General features: G+C 56.7%; 2 long non-coding RNA genes across 3 annotated transcripts; both read right to left on the bottom strand.

The window, feature by feature from the left end:
• Positions 1-253: 253 nt before the first annotated feature.
• Positions 254-1,230, bottom strand: LOC132244152 (uncharacterized). 2 transcript variants are annotated; one of them, XR_009455749.1, is made up of 3 exons: positions 1,200-1,230; positions 979-1,024; positions 254-541 (listed from the first exon to the last, which is right to left on the bottom strand). It is a non-coding gene; the product is annotated as an uncharacterized LOC132244152 (long non-coding RNA). The 2 variants fall into 2 exon arrangements; XR_009455750.1 differs by lacking the exon at positions 254-541 and adding an exon at positions 592-841.
• A 3,299-nt stretch (positions 1,231-4,529) lies between these two features.
• On the bottom strand, positions 4,530-6,031 carry LOC132244156 (uncharacterized). Its single transcript, XR_009455754.1, has 2 exons — positions 5,628-6,031; positions 4,530-4,766 (listed from the first exon to the last, which is right to left on the bottom strand). It is a non-coding gene; the product is annotated as an uncharacterized LOC132244156 (long non-coding RNA).
• Between the last annotated feature and the right edge of the window lie 5,193 nt (positions 6,032-11,224).

Here is an 11,224-nt window from a genome sequence, read left to right as displayed (position 1 = left end):
TCTTCACGGCCTCAGCCTCCTCACACTGTGGCGCCTCCTCAGGCAGGGCGGGCAGCGGGTGCGAGACCCGCAGGGCTGCGCGGGAATCCCGAGGGGTGCGGGAGATGCTCTTCCAGAGCCGGCGTCTCTCAGCGTATGTGGGACGGGGGCACCGGAGCAGCACTGGGGGGATCAGACGGGCAGTGACTTGGCATCCGGGCTGGGGAGGCCCAGGTGGTGCTGCAGCTCCAGGCACCAGATGTGTAAGCCCAGATGCCGGGCAACTGCCAGCTCCAGCACTGGCACAGGCATGGGCTGACTCTGACACCCATCTGCCTGTCCTGGTGGGGACTTAGGGGGGTGCCAGGCTGGGCTGGGGAGAGCCACGCCATCTTCCTGCAAAAGCACAAAGGTCTCCCTTAGGCAGGCCAACGGCAACGGCCCCATGAAGGCATCCCCCACAGCAGCATGGCTGGGAGGTTGCATGAAGGCAGCGTCAGGGTCCTCCGTTTCCTCGGGCTCCTCGGAGATCCAGGATGGTGCAGGACATGCAGGTCTGGGCCTGTGGCAGAGAGGAGACGAGGGGCAGAGATGAGATGCGGGGCAGGGCACGTCTCCTCCACCCCGCCCCACACGGTCCAGACCCTGGGGGACGTGGGGCGGGGCTGTGTCCTCCCAAAGACCACAGAAAACATGGCTTCCAGGTCCCCTCTGGGAACAGGCCCCCTCAGAGACCCCGCACCTTCCCCTCTCAGCTCTTACGGGTTCAGATCTCATCAGGTGCCAGGTCATGTGCTGGAGCCTCCTTTCCACCAGCTGCAGTGTGCGCTCGAGGCTGAGCCTGTGCCCAGGCATGGGGCAGCTGCAGGACAAAGAGGAGGACATCTCCTATGGCTGCATTGCCCCCTCCCCTCCTCCCTTTCCTGAGCCAGCCCCATCCCTGGCAGAAAGGGGTCTCTCAGGCCCCGGGAGGCTGCAGGGGCACGGGGCAGTGCTTACTGTGTGCACTGGCGTGGTGGTGTCTCCTCCACGTGTCCCCAAGCTGCTGTAAGGGAGAGAGGAAGGAGCTGGCGTGGGCCTGGGGAGACTCTGCCCCTCCCCAGCTGGCACCCCCAGCCTGTGAGCGGGGCCCTGGCTGCTCCTCCGTGGCTCCTGTCGGCTGGGAGGAGGCAGGGGGCCGTGCTCTTTCCTGCCCCAGGCCAGGGCCCGAGGCTACTCACCTCCCAGCTTGGCTCTTCCCAGTATCTGCCTCAGCCTCCGACGAACGGTCTGCACACACAGAGAGCAGCGGGCTAGAGGGCAGCTCCCTGGACCCCACAGGGCCGGAGAACTGGTGCCCGCCCGGCAGGTCCCACCATCCCAACGGGGACCCTGAGCAGAGGGACAAGACCCTCTAGCCAGGAGCCTGTCGTCCCAGCAGGAGCATTAGCACAGCCCTGTCACCATCCCCGGCATCAGTTGCAGCCGACACCCAACGCCTCTAAAAACAGGTTTTGTTTTGTTTAGTTCGGGGTTTTTTTAAAGAAATGTTTCATGTTGCAAGCCAAACCAGCCGAATCGAGTCTAAATTCATGAGTCAGTCCAAACCATAAGTGGCCCTACAACTGGCAAACATCCTCCACCCCCGCCAGGGGCTTCAGATCTTGCCAAAGTCTTTTGGCGGGCATCCTACGTGCAGGCCCGAGTCCAGAGACTTGGTGTTAAGATGCCCCCAAGTTTCGCCTGCCCTCAGTCATACATACGGCCGCAGATGCAAGCTAGGGAGGAGCCTCCCATTTCCAGAAAGTGGGCTTGAAGCCCCAACCCCGAGGCGGGTACTAAACCATGCCAGGGGAACAGTTATCCCTGGGAAGACTCAAGGAAACTGCCTTAATTGACCCAGTTCCAGGGTGTTTCCCCTGCCTCTACAAGAGGGTTAAGAACATCCTGACACATGGAGCAGAAAGGAGAGGAGGAGACATCCAGCAAAGCCCAGAAGCCTCCTCCCCTCTGCCCCCCCCCCCCCCCAACGTACCTGCAAAGCCAAAAGCCCACTTGAGATACGAGTAAAACCAGGATGGATTTGACCAGAAAATCCATGCTGGTAAGTTGCCAGGTTGGTGGAGCAGAAGATACAGCAACCTCTCTCCTCCACCTCTTTCTTGGCACCTGCCCACCTGAGGGTCCCTGGGCCCTAGGAGGTAGTCAGGGAGTGACGTCATGGTGAGGTCAGAATGGGAGGGTCCTTGTGAGCTCATAAGGGGGCAACAGACCCTGCCTGGCTGCACTCAGCGCATGAACTACTCTGGGGGGAGCAAACCCATGGGGATGTAGCTGCAGAGAGGGAACGTAGGCTTTTGATGCTGGGGCCCCCTAGCATTTTAGCCAAGCTGCTAGGATGAAACTTCCAGGAGTCCTGGATCCCAGAACTAGTGATCTATTGATGAAACCTAGGAGTCCTGGATCCCGACTACCAGCTCCTTCCTTCACGGCACCAAGCCATCTCCTCCACACTGAATTAAGCACAGAAGTGCTATATACCGGGTCAGACCACAGGTCTGTCTTGCCCAGTCTCTTGTGTCGCACCATGGCAGACAGCACATGCTGGAAGGGAGAGTAAACTGTGTCTGACCAGGGCTATCCATGGTTTCTCACTTGCAGCCTCCAGCATTTAAGGTCTAGGAAGCCCTGATTCAGAGGCCGTGCCCCTCACTCCTGTGCTCAATACCTACTGATGCCCCTTTCCTCCAAGAATATGTCCAATCCCTGTTTGAACAGTTTCCACCACATCTGGTACAACGGGTCCCACACTCTAATGACCTGCTGGGTGAAAAAAAACTTCCTTGTGTTTGCTTTCGACATACTCCCTACTAGTTTCATCCTGGCACCCCAGTTCTTGTACTGCAAGAGAGTCAATAATAAATCCCTATTGACTTACTCTTCCCCATTTAGTATCTTGTAAACCCTTCACATGGTCCCCCTCAAGCAGGTCTTTTCTAAACTGAATAGACCTGGCCTCTTTTACCGGCTCTCATGTGGAAGGAAGCCCCTCTGTGACACTCATGATTCTTGGTGCCCCTCTCTAGTTCTTTGATTTCCTTCTTGAGATGCGGGGACCAGACCTGGGCACAGTCTTCAGTGTGTGGGGGCACCATGGGTTTATAAAGGGGAATCCTGAGACTTTGTTTCATTCACAATTCTCTTCTTTAGCCATCCAGCTGGTATTTTTTAGCCATCGAGCTGGTATTTTTTATCCAGCTGTCCGCAATTACTCCCAGATCTCTTTCCTGTGTGGTACCAGCTCATGTAGAGCCCATAATAGGTAAAGCATGGGTTATTTTTGCCCATTTGCATCACTTTACACTTATCAATGCTGGATTTTTATCTGCCATTTCATTGCCCAGTCACTCAATCATGCAGGATCCTTCTGTAGTTCCTCGCACTCCACCTGGGTCTTTCCCACCTGAAATCACTTTGTGTCATCTTGCCGCTACCCCCCTTTTCCTTAATGTTTCAGCTTGGAAATAGCCAGCTGCTCTCTGAGGCTTCAAAGGAAGGCCCCAAACCAAGAACTGAGCACTGTATCAGAGGCCAGGTTCTGCCTTTAAGGGGAATAAATATTTCTTTCTGGCCCCTACAGCCCCCAGCAACAACCAGCAGGTACCCTGAGGCACAGGATGAACCCAGGAATTACAACCCCATGACACATGCATACATAACAGTATGCTCTATGAGCTAATTAAACGTATAACAGGGAGAAAGAGGAGGAAGGAAGGAAAATTGAGCAGGGGAGGAGTTAGGCTGGGAGGAGGGGCTGCCCAGGCTGGGGAGACTCCCAGAGATCTGGAACCCAGAACGTGGCTTAGGTAGATCCACCCTAGAGGCCAGTGCCGAAGCACCAAAGTTTGATGCCTGGGACAAACCCCGCAGTGGCAGCCCGCCCTAGCCCCCTGCACAGATCGGGGGGGCACCCCCCCATGCTTGCCAGGAGTGTACGCAGCAGCAGAAGCCACCCTTTTCCCATCCCCATCTCCCCAGATAAGCCCCTCACGGCTCCGTCCTGCTCCCGCCCCAGCTGGGGAGCGCCTCTCGGCGTCCCCTTCGCTTCGGCACCCAGGGCAGTCGCCCCACTTGCCCCCCTCCTTGCTGTGGCACTGCTGGGGGCCACATCCTTGGAGCATGCCAATGTGATGAGGTGGAGATGCTGAGGCTGTACCGCTGTGCAGCGTAAGCAGGATGCCACGCAGTGCCTGGAAAAATGGGCCATTGATTCCTTCAGTAATAAAGCAAGGTAGAGTTGCACCTTTATCAGCTAATTAAATAAGACAAATATGCATTGAGAGCATAAGCTTTCCAAATAGACAGACAGACAGACAGAGCACAAGCCTCTTCCGATCTTATTTCATCTAGAACCCGACATCTGACTGACTTCAGGCTCTCATGGCTAGGCACCTCTTCCCTTTCTCTGCACCCTTCATGATTTCACAGAAATCAGCACCCACGAAAGCAGGGAATCCCCTGTCTCACCTCACCCATGGGGAAACGGGGGCAAACAAAACACGTGGAGCACATTCATCAAGAACCACCTTTACTAAGAGAGACAGAGAAAAATATCACATCGAAATATATGAAAGGACACACGGTTATCAATCCACTGCCGACAGGTCAGGGCACAGTGCTGGAGCGCTGTCATGCTGGAGGTCTGGAACTTGTAGCCACAAAGGTGTTGTAGGATGTCCCCACGTTGAAGAGGGTGAAAGGCAGATGCCAAATGCACTCTCTCTCAGTGCTGTTCCCATGGGAAGGACCTAGAGATGGTGGAATTGCAGGGTGGGATGGGAAGTATAGGACCGTTTCCCAATGCCAATGTGGGGAGTCTGTGGGTGCCCATTTGTAATTTGTGCCAAAGTCTTTTGGCGGGCATCCTATGTGCAGGCCCGAGTCCAGAGACTTGGTGTTGTTGTCCCCAAAGGACAGTGAGTTCGTGCCCGGTGCACTTGTGCCAATAAACACACAGGGGTGAAGGATCCAACTTAATCTTTATTTCTGCGCAGAAAGTGGAAGTCCCCTGTGGTGACGCAGGGCTCACAGGATGAGATGGGGGAGCCATGGGAGCAATTAGCAACTGCACGTCTCCCTCCTCCGGCTCCTCCGGACATACTGTGGTGACCCCCTGTAAAGCCATTACCCCGCTTCCCCTAAATATCCCACACGACTTCTGTGTAACCCCATCCCTATACAAAGTCATATATGCCTCTAATAAAGCATCTCATCCCACTTCCCTTGGCGCCTACAAAACAACTAACTGCAAGATTGTGCTATAATCCAAAGACCCATTCTCCGGCCAGGCTGCAGCATCCGCAAGTTGGTACTGTGGCCAACATGTATTGCAATACCGAATCATCTGTTGTTTCATCATAGGGTCGCTTCCAAACTTTGGCCAGTTTTTCAAAATGCATCCTAAGGGACTTCAGGGTGGAATCTTGGACTGGTTACTTCCCATTGTCCGACTACCGGACGGCGACCGCCGCTCAGCCTCAGAACCAAACTGATCAAAGGGAGCTCACGGGGCTGCCACCCGATCTCACTCGCCTAGGGCGTCTACACGGTCGGAACATTTAAAGCCGTCTCTTCCCCAACCTGCTCAAAATATGGAAAGAAGTACTCACCAGTCCGTTGAAACCTCCCTCGCCCCGCCCGATTAAGTTGGTCCTTCAAGCGTTGCGCCATTGTACCCCTCCACGACTCCGTCAGGCAACCAGGAGACGGTCAGACCTCCGACGAATAAGGTCGGTGGTGCCTGGCCCTCGCGCCGTCCACAGTTGTTGCCGGAGCCGAAAAGGTGGACCGGGCAAGGCAGTCAGCTAGGGTCCCATCTGGGTCGCCAGAAATTGTTGTCTCCAAAGGACAGTGAGTTCGTGTCCGGTGCGCTTGTGTCAATAAACACACAGGAGTGAAGGATCTAACTTAATCTTTATTTTTGTGTAGAAAGTGGTGTTTGGCAATCGTTTATAAAGTAAGCACCCCCACCCCAGTGGGCATCTGCCTTATATAGCTATGTAACAGGTTAAACTTGTTGATGTGATGAAATGTGTAGCAAGCCCAGCAAGTAACCCCCATTCCAGCTCTCTCCCAAGTAACCCCCCTTCCTTTTCTGGGACTTTGTTGATATAGCTTTTTTTTTAGCGAGGCCAGCAATTAAACAACTAAGCAACAAGCGATCTTTTTTAGCCTAAACAACCTATTTTATGTCTTTGGTTAGATAAAATATATTTTTTAAAACATATAAAGCTGTTTTCGAAGTATAGAAACTGTAGTGAAAGTTCAGGGGTGCTCATCACAGTGGCAGATGCATCATGAACAGGGAGGACGGAGGGGCATGGGGAGGGGAGGAGTTCAGCTGTTCATCTGGGGGCAAAACAGCATGGGACCATCCAGGCCAGGTGAAACTTGTGGGAGAAGGGCAGAATCAGGGCACGCGCAGGGTGGGGTGCAGGCCAGGTGAGAAGAAACTAGTGTGAGTGGGATGGGGTTGGATCTCGGCCCCTCTGCTCACACCCAGGAACAACCACGGGGTAAAGGAGAGTCTCCTCAACTGGGAGCAGTACGTGGTTCTCACACTTGGTTCAGCGGGGATTTCTGTCCCAGCAGGCCTGACCTGGGCCAGAAGCTCTGACCTCCAAACCCCGGGGTGAAGTCCTGGCAACTCACCTGCTCAGTGCTCCCCACCTTCGCCTCCTCCCCTCTGCCGCCGTGTCAGCACTGGGGGTGGGAGGCAGAGACACTGGTCACCTCGCAGACACCCCAAACCCCCAAGCCCTACCACTTCCACCAGCCCATGCCCCGGCCTCCCCTCTCTCCAGAACCCCTGCCCGTCATGGAGGCGAGCACTCAAACGAAGACTCGCCTCTGTCAAACTCTGCGTCCCCTTGACCTCATGGGACCCTGCCTCCGTTTCCTGGCGGGGGCTAATGCTCCTGGTTGCACAAAAAGGAGCTGGTCAGAAACAGGTCCTGGACTGAATCCATCCCCACCAGCACCGGAGAAGGAAGGACTCCCCTACCTGCAAACAGCACCACTTGCAACATGCCATAGCCTGGCCCAGAGCCCACCAGCTACCCAGGACAGCCCCGCACTTCACCCTGCCCTCTCTGTCCCCCAGTTACCTCTCCAGGGTGGCCAGCACTCCTCCGCCATCCCCTCCATATCCATGGGAGTCTGGTGCAAATGAAAAAGTAACATAGCAGTGAAGAGAAAATCAAGCCCGTGGGCCAGCGCTGGCATGTGGTGGAGTATGTGGGGAGGCTGGGGGGCAGTAACCCAGGGAGCAGGGGAGGTCAGTGCAGCACAGACCTGTCACCCCACCGGTCCCATTGTGCCATCCACACAGCTCACATGGTGCCCAGCGCCGCACACACAAGCCCTCCCCCCAGGGCAACCCCCCGTCGCCTCCACTGTGGGGCTGGCACAGCAGGGGCCAGCCTTGCCCTGTGCACACACAGGCACACACACACTCCCCCTCCTCTGGGGCAGGGGCATGCAGAAGGACTCACCTCCGTGGGGCTGTTGTCCTGTTCGCAGCCCTGCTCCCTCTGCGCCTTGAGGGCCAGCACCAGGAAGAGGTTCTGGCTCCTCAGCGCCTCCACTTGGGCCTGCACGAGAATCGCCCCAGCCCGTCAGAGCCTGCCCATGCCTGCGCCCAGCGTATCGGGCCCCGCACCCACCAGCGTTACCTCCCTGCGCACCCATCAGGTCCCTCCTCTCCCCGCACGCCACGTGTCGGGACTCTGCTTCCAGCTTCAGCAGCCTCTGGGATGTCCCCCAGCCTGGCCAAGCTTGGCCTCAACCTCTTCCCTCCCCTGCCCCACAGCCCTGAGGACCCCTGCCCCATGCAAACTCACCCGGAGCCGCTCCTCCCTTTGCCGTGCGCTGTGGAGACAAAAAACCATTACTGGGCTGAGAGAGATGGATGGTGCCGTCCCAGAAAACACCCCTTCCCCAGGCAGAAACATGCACAGAAGGTGGGATGGGCCCTGGGATTGTGCCCCGAGCCCTGTGCCGCACAACGGGAACAGCCAGCTCCCTCCCCAGCCCCACACCTACCAGGACAGCACAGTTTCCATGTCCTGCTCTGCCTGTGCCAGCCGGGCCCGAAGCGCCTCCAGCTCCAGCTGCAGCAAACGAGACGGTGCGGGTTAGAGAGACGTCACGCCATGGCCTGTCTGTCTGCACACATAGCCACCTCTTGCCCCCACCTGTCCCTCCGGCCATGCATTCACCCGCCAACCCCCAGCCCAGCCCCAGCCTTGTCCCTGTGGTCCACCCCTCCATGCAGCCATGCCCAGCCCACTCGGTCTCCCTCACAGCCCCCAGCCCGCCTGGGTCCCGCTCACCTGCAGCGAGTTCCCCATCTCCCCAGGGTGCAGGGATGGCAGCCCCCAGAGCCCTGGGGTTGGGCAGGGCTCACAGGCCTGGGTCCTGGGGGTGCCAGGGGTTGGCTGTTACCACCCATCTCAGGTGAACCCCCACCTCCCACTCAGGGTCCCAGGTGCCCTCCGACACTCTGGTTTGTCCCTGTGATCGGGGATGAGCCCACGACCCCCTCCCTTATTCTTGCAGGTCCCGTGGAGTCGGCAGGGAGCGAGATTCTCCCCCGGGATCTCATGCCATGCATGGAGGTGGGAGGGGCGTAGGGCACCTGGGGAGAGACCCCTGACCCCCAGATCAGACCCCACACACCCCTGGTCAGGGCAGAGACTCACGGCAGCGGGAGGGTCCAGCCACATCTTGGCCCTGGCAGAGCTGCCCTGCACAGCTGGGAGGGTCTCCCCCACCCCTCCACTTCCCCCCGGCACTGCTCCTGGTCCTGGGGAGACAAGGGGCACCGCGTCAGCTGCACCCACTCTGCTGACAGAGTGGGTGGGTGCCAGGGCACGAAGGGATGAGGGGCAGAAAGGCTGGGGAGGGGTCTCCTGGCCCAAACAGGCATCTGGAGGGTGGAAGAAAGTGCTGTGGGGCTGGAGGGGCTGGATCAGCTCGATCCCTGGGAATGGAGACCGAGGAGGGAGAGGGGGTGCCCCCATGCAGAGACCTTGCCCCCTCCCCATGCAAACGCACAAGTCCCCCAGCTCAGGCAACCCGAACTCACTGGGTGCAGGCTCCCTCCGCTCCTGGCCTGCCCCCAGAGGAGGTAAATCCGCAGCGCCCTTAAGGGTGGGGAGCCTGTCTGCTGCCCGCCTGCCTGCGCCCAGGGTGGCATCTGGTGCTGAGGGGAGACGAGGGCTGAGCATGAGTCTGGGGGGACTGAGCACCGCTGTGAGGACGGGGGTCCCAGAGCCCGTGTGGCCCCCCTGCAAGGGAGCAGAGGGCAGCAGGGCCATTGCCACGGGCAAGACTCGGGCAGGGGCAGGGACAGAGTGCCTAAATAATAGCTTGAGAAATAAAAGGAAGGCAAGCCTAGCCCAACAGTTTGGAGGTAGGAATCAGTGATGTTAAGAAGGTAAGAGGGTTTTAGAGGAGTGGGTTTGAAAGAAGGATCGAAGAAAAAGAGAAGTGTGGATGGAGTTAGACTATAGAGGAAATGCCAGCAGAAATTAAGAGGTTAGCATCTTGTAGAACAGGATATGGGATTGATTTTACTGAGTTAAGATAAAGAGAGAGAAAGGAGAGATTCCAGTTGGGGAATTGAATCAGAAAAGGAGGACAGAGAGATGATTTTGGTAAACAGCTGTTATAAAATTCCATTTCTGTGCCTTATTTTCATAAAACAGCCACACATAACTAAGCCTGGTACAGCCATTTTTACTCATCTCATTTACTTCCAAATAAATTGGTGTATTTAGACAAGCCCAGAGACCTGCTCAGGGACCAGCCCGGAGACCAGCCCAAAGGCTGGCAACTTCAGTGACTGCTCCCCAGAGGCCCTGGCACCGGCCTGCCCTGCTCTCCAGGACCTGCCCTGCCCTGCTCTCCAGGACCTGCTACAGTTGCCATCCACGGTGTTTGCAGGATGCCAGCGACCAAGCCCCGTCCCTAGGGATGCCAGCAAAACCCAGCACTCCCTGCACTTTCTAGTCTGTGATGCTGCAAAGGCCTGTGTGCTCCACACCACACCGAGTGATGTTGAAATGAAAGATTAGAATATGAAAATGTAAAGGCCACCCCTTACAATTCATTAAGTTGATTTATTTATTTGATTTCCTGCTGCACTATCAAAGTCAATAGAAACAGGTAAAATACTACTACAACAACAAGTTCCCGAGGAATACTGAGAGCTTTTCCCCATCTGCTAAAAGTCTGCCCAAATTGAAAGGTCTTACTCAGACTCCAAAAGATGGCCAAAGTAATGGGTCTTGTTGTGAATGTGGGAATTGAGGGATGAGCCCTACTTAACCCCAGGAAGCCTGAGCTCCAGTTTGCAGCAGCTCTCCATGACTGGTGATAAAAGGGTTCATTTTTTCTCATCCAATGGCTGTTCTTATCTCCTGAGCCCATACGGACACTACACTAACTGCCCCTGCTCCCACACTTTCCAGCTAGGGCCTGGGCAGAGGGTGCAGAGTGCCAGGAATACATCTGGACTCTGTAAGGGTCACACAATGTGCTGAGCTGAGAGACCCCACGTGGGTTGTCTTCTTGGTTTCTGCCACAGGAGCCTGTCCCCTTCCGCACTAAGGCCATGGATGTGGCTTGCAGGACCGCAAAGGGCACAAACCCGACTACAGGCCACGTGTGAAGCCCTGTCTGTGCTGCCAGGAGATGGACAAGGAGCTGGACAAGGTGTGGAGCGATGCCCAGGAGGAAGTTCCCACCACACGTCACAGCTGGCTGCCCCCGTGGTCAGGACATGTGTGCACAGCTGGGAAGGGAACAGCCACTGCCCAGCATCGCAGTGCAAGGACTGCCCTGGTTTCTAGGTTACTTTTCTAGTCTTTCCCTGCTTTCCTCCTGCATGCTCTGGTCTCTTTGCTAGCCACGACAGTGGGGCAGGGGGAGACCTGTGCCCGTGGGTCAGCACCAGTCAGGAAAGTGCTGGCCTGGAGCCCAGGAAGTGCAGAAACCTCATGGTGCCTTGATTGCAGGGAGGTGCAGCTCAGAGCACTGAGCAAGACAACTGCCCAGAGGGAACCTCCCTCCCAGCCTCTGCTTTGGGGGTCACTTCACCCCAAGCAGCCAGCGCAGCTGAGACACGTGTTGGGAAGGGGTAGTAGTAGTGGGGTAAGCAGATGGGAGGAGGAAGGGGATGAGGAAGGTGAGCTGGCAGAGC

Source organism: Alligator mississippiensis, chromosome 11 (genome assembly GCF_030867095.1).
Source record: "Alligator mississippiensis isolate rAllMis1 chromosome 11, rAllMis1, whole genome shotgun sequence".
Lineage (NCBI taxonomy): Eukaryota > Metazoa > Chordata > Crocodylia > Alligatoridae > Alligator > Alligator mississippiensis.
The sequence above is the reverse complement of the archived record's forward strand: the minus strand, read 5'-3'. Positions and strand labels throughout refer to the sequence as shown.